The sequence below is a fragment of the Gorilla gorilla genome, chromosome 8 (genome assembly GCF_029281585.2).
Source record: "Gorilla gorilla gorilla isolate KB3781 chromosome 8, NHGRI_mGorGor1-v2.1_pri, whole genome shotgun sequence".
Classification (NCBI taxonomy): Eukaryota; Metazoa; Chordata; class Mammalia; order Primates; family Hominidae; genus Gorilla; species Gorilla gorilla.
Genome location: NC_073232.2, coordinates 11,628,837 through 11,634,091, shown reverse-complemented (window position 1 = coordinate 11,634,091; position 5,255 = coordinate 11,628,837). Strand labels below are relative to the sequence as shown.

The 5,255-nt window shown below is 39.2% G+C and overlaps 1 long non-coding RNA gene across 1 annotated transcript; it reads left to right on the top strand.

Moving 5' to 3' along the window:
- The first annotated feature begins 1,668 nt into the window (after nucleotides 1-1,668).
- LOC129524844 (uncharacterized) lies at nucleotides 1,669-4,945 on the top strand. Its single transcript, XR_008668768.2, has 3 exons — nucleotides 1,669-1,928; nucleotides 2,813-2,896; nucleotides 4,840-4,945. It is a non-coding gene; the product is annotated as an uncharacterized lncRNA (long non-coding RNA).
- The last annotated feature ends 310 nt before the right edge of the window (nucleotides 4,946-5,255 follow it).

The window sequence follows — 5,255 nt, the reverse complement described above, 5'->3', positions numbered from 1 at the left end:
ATATCTGTAGCTTCTTAAAAGGATGTATTTCCAGAGAATATATACATTAAGGAATGGGAGGAGAAGGTGAAGAATAATGTATGCTTTTTCAAGCTGTCCTGTTAATTTTTATGCAGATCTTGGGTAGACTCTGCCCCCTGGTCAGAATGGCCAGGACAGAGGGTGAAGAGTAGGCCTTGGACTGAGTGCACAGGGGTTGGTAAGGGTGGCTGGAGGAGACGAATGGCTCTTAAACTCACTCTGCTTTGTTCTTTTCAACTTAGTTCTATTTCTGGTATTGAGTGTCCATATTTATTTATTAGGATTTACTGAAACACAGTCAGGATGCATGTTGAAATGCAGACCAGTCAGCAATTGATCTCATGGATCAAGGATGAAAAACAGCAAATACAGGTTCAAGGTGAATTTGAAAACAAAGAGAGAAGTGAAACCCAACCCAGAGGTCAGGAGACCAGCAGCATTGCTGGTCACTCTACATGCCTGTCTTCCTCAAATCACCACCAGAAACGAAGAGAGAAGCGAAACCCAACTCAGAGGTCAGGAGACCAGCAGCATTGCTGGCCACTCTACATGCCTGTCTTCCTCAAATCACCACCAGAAAATCCTAGAACAATAAATTGACTCACAGAGATCAAGTAGCATGCATCATGTTACCTGATTAGTTAGGGGCAATGCTGGGGTTCAGCTCTTTAACCCTATGTCTGATTCTGCATTTAAAATATTTAGTTAATTCAACAAACATTCAATTTATTGAGCACTTACCATGCAGCTTGGTCTGCCCAGGGGATGTGTGGATGGATACCAGAGTTCGATGGAGAAATCCTGTATCCTTGACAATTGCCTCGTTCCTTGGATCTTGCATCCTGATATGGTTTGGGTGTGTCCCCACCCAAATCTCATCTTGAATTGTAGCTCCCATAATCCCCACATGTCATGGGAGGGACCTGGTGAGAGGTAATTGAATCATGGGGGCAGGTTTTTCTGGGCTGTTCTTGTGATCGTGAATAAGTCTCACAAGATCTGGTGGTTTTATGAAGGACAGTTTCCCTGCACATGCCCCCTTGCCTGCTGCCATCCTGGTAAGATGTGACTTGCTCCACCTCGCCTTCTGCCATGATTTTGAGGCCTCCCCAGCCATGTGGAACTGTGAGTCCATTAAACCTCTTTCCTTTATAAATTACTCAATCTCTGGTATGTCTTTATTGGCAGCATGAGAACAGACCAATACACATACCTTGATGATCACATCCCATCCTGCGTGCTGTCTCTGGAATTCTTTTAGATGACATAAAATAAACTTATGTCTTTATAGGTTGCTTTTTAATCAGTTCTTTTTACAGACAGCCAAACCCAAATATTTCAGAGGTTCCAGCAACTCACTGACACATTTAAAACCATGGGATTGAATGAAGTCACCTATGGGGAGAGATTGTTAGTGGCAGAACTGGCCAGGATTCTTGCAGATTTTAGACTTTCCTGGCTCCCAATCCAGAGCAGTCTCCACCTCAGTCTTTCAAGTAGTTGTGAGGCAGATCCTCCAGGCGACCCCAATGCCCCATGGACCAGTGCACCTGCCGTTCTCATCCCTGTGCTTTGCTCATTCCCTTAGCACACTTTTGGGGAGTTCCCCCCCAAATGTCCTTTCTCCCTCATTTCCAGGTCCTCACCTGTCCTGGGAGCTGGAGCCCTGTCCTGTTTCCCTGTCCTGTTTCTGAAGCAGACATGGGCCCAGAACATGTGAATCCCACCTAAAGTGCTGGAACTCCATTCTGTTTATACTCAAAGAAAACAAAAATTGAACACCTCTTTGTACCTGTTTCTTAGTTAAAAGTTTGCTCTAGGCTGACATAAACATATTTTCAGTAATTTGGGGAACATAGTCAAAGTCTTGGAGTTGAAGATTCTTCAACAGAACAAAGTTAAACCACGTGAGTAGAACTTTTCCCAGCTTCGTATTAATATATTTACTTATAAACTATACCTAATTTTATTTTGTAAAAAAGTCCTAATGGTTACATGTGAACCTTGGCTCACCATGTTGTTTTTATCCATTTGGAAGATAACTTGATGATTTGTAATAGTAGCAATTTGAAGGCATTGAAAGAAGAGCTGTGTGTTTTGCAGAGTGAAGTTATTTATGCGTTATTTTGTGTATGTCGATGACAGTAATACTGGAGATATGCAGCACGCTGTAGGGTAAACTTATCCTGGCACATATTCCTAGATAATGCCTGTGAATGGAGCTGTACTCAAATTTTTTTCTTAAGACTGACTCATGTAAACACATGATCAGAAATGCACACCAAGACAATAAGCACCATAGACAGGCAGAAGAAGAAAGACAAAAAAGAAGGAAAATCAGATAATGTTTAAAAGCAGGTATTCTGAAATGCATGTCTAAAGCAGGAATAGACATTACGCTACAGATAACATATTGATCTTCTAATGGTGTTTTCTAAGAAAAGTCCCAGGTATTTTTACTAATTCTAAACCATGAGACCCTAGTGATCATCAAATGTATGTTAATTTAGACCGTATGTACAATTCTCTTCATAAAATGTATTTTCCCTCTTATGTAATCTAAAATTTTAAGTTCTCTAGAGTACAGAACACACACTTCTCCTAACACCCCAAAAATTGTTGATATGTAGTACGCTTTTTCGTTTCTGTAAAAATGTGCAGTATAATAATGTATAGCTTGATATAATTTTTTAAGCTTGTCTATAAAACAAGACTTATACCTAAATAAGTGACAAAACCACTGACAAATTGAATGATCAAATTAACTAAACTTTTCTAATTTAAATGTTAGGTCATATTATATACACAAAAGTCAAGCATCCGAGAAGAGGGAGAGACGCTAGAGAGAAACCAGTTGGTAAAATGTTGTCTGCAGGTAATGCTCGGTCATTCCAATAAAATACAGCAATATTTGCATACTCTATAGAGAAATGCCTTACTTTATGCTCTGTTAACAAGCTACATGTTGATTTCTTCAATAAGATATGTTGCTACACAGTCATAATTAAGATAAAATAAAATGATCTTTATCTTTGTTGAAAAAATAAATCATCTCTAAGTTCCTGTAATTTATTTTTGCTTCGAAGAAGACATTTAAAACATTTTCAAGGACATTATGTCTTCAGGCCTTAAAATATCAAGTAATTATGAAATCAATGATGATTTTGGAGGAAGTAATGAAGTATGGAAAATAACCACTTCAAATTATATAAATCATTAAAACTGATGCCATTAGGAAATGAAGAGTGAGAGTATTAAATGTCTCAAAGTTTGATAAAAATGGAAATTGTATTCTAAGTAATTTTGAAGAAAATATCTTTAGGTTTCTATAGTTAATCTATTGTTGTAATTCCTGGTTTTCTAGAAATTACATCATTAATTAATCCTTATAAAGCACTCATAGTAGATTTCATCTCTATCCTTTTTGTTTTTGAAATATATATTTCAAGTATTATGGGAAATAAGTTCTTTTCAGCATGTGGTTATGGGAGGAATTTTGAAATGAAATTCTTTACCTTTGTTTTCTTCCCATTGTTCTTAGAGCTAGATGAGGAGGGTTATTGACACCACTGGATTAAAAAAAAATTATCTTGCTCATTCAGAAGTTTTCCCTGTTAACCTGGCACAATTTGGCCTATTTTTACCTGGTATTCTTTTAGAAAACGTATTTCTAGGTTTGGTCTGTGAACACTTCACTCTTCTGGTTTTTGTTGTTGTTGTTGTTGGCAGTTTATTATTATTTTTATTCTATTTTATTTTATTTATTTATTTTTTTGAGACGGAGTTTCACTCTGTCTCCCAGGCTGAAGTGCAGTGGTGTGATCTTGGCTCACTGCAACCTCCACCTCCCGGGTTCAGGTGATTCTCTCGCCTTGGCCTCCTGAGTAGTTGGGATTACAGGCACATGCCACCATGCTTGACTAATTTTTATATTTTTAGTAGAGATGAGGCTTCACTATGTTGGCCAAGCTGGTCTCGAACTCCTGACCTCAAGTGATCTGCCCACCTCAGCTCTTTTTGACATTTTCTTCAGTGATTTCTCCCCTCCTTTACATGTCTATCTCGGGCTAGGATGTCTCTGTTATTTTCTGCCTCTTTCCTGTGGTTTGCCATGATGGCCTGTGGTGCTGAGTCCTGGCCCTGCACCAGGGACCCTGTGAGCGCCTGGGGAACCCAGCCCTGCTGGTCCCAAATGGCAGCCACCTCCTCAGAACGTGGGGTTCCTGCAGCATTCAAGGAACACACAATAATCAGAGGCTTGTTTCCTGCCTGAATCAAGAGAGAGGCCTGGATAGACTAGGAGGTCTCTCGAGAGGTGTTAACATTCACATCTCAGCTCCCCTGGGAAAGCTGCAAGGGCACAGGCTCTCAAATCCTTAGTCTTGAGGAAAGCGCAGGATTACATAAAACCAAGGGTCCTGCACAACTCAGACCAGAGCATATAGTCCTGGCTTAGCTTAGGATCCAAGGGAAGACTCAGCTTGGGAAATACGTCATATAAATCCCATACAAAGAGATGTGTGTGTATTCCCTGAGTAGTGTGCGTGTGTGTGCATGTGGGCATGTATCTGTGTGTGGACATAATATACTCCCATACTGGTATATATACCCAAACCTGTCTCGCTAATGCTGATATTGAAGAAATATGTTAATTGAAATGATGAAAGATTCACTACTGGTAGAAAATGGCAAACTCAAATTTTAGTCGTTTCCTTGCAAACATGTGCTGCATATGTTCAAGTATCATCACTTTTACGCAAATAATTGTTGTACTTATTACAGACTTAAATGAGATGATCCAATGCATTACATTTTCAGAAATAAAGAAAATGCCACCTGGCTGTACTTTGGCTGGTCTACGGTGAACCGGGCGGTCATCACTTAAGGACTGGATGAATGACTCCATGTTCCTTACCAAGTCTACCCTGGATAGATGACGTGTAGACACTTTAGAAAGAAAATATGAAGTGCCATCTGATAGTTAATATTGGATTTAATATTGCATTGTCAACCTTCAAACATAGTTTTAATTCAGGTAAAATTGTCTCCTTATAAAATAAAAGTGGGATATAAATATGTGCATTGTCTATGAAGGTCTATTGTAGTAGCTGATCTATGGAGAGACAGTGCAGCTAAGTCTGCCCCTAGTGAGTCACTGTCCTTTTAGGTGGGGGACAGAATTCATAGAATTTTAGTCTTCCTATAGTTTAATTCTTTAAATAAATAATCTTTCT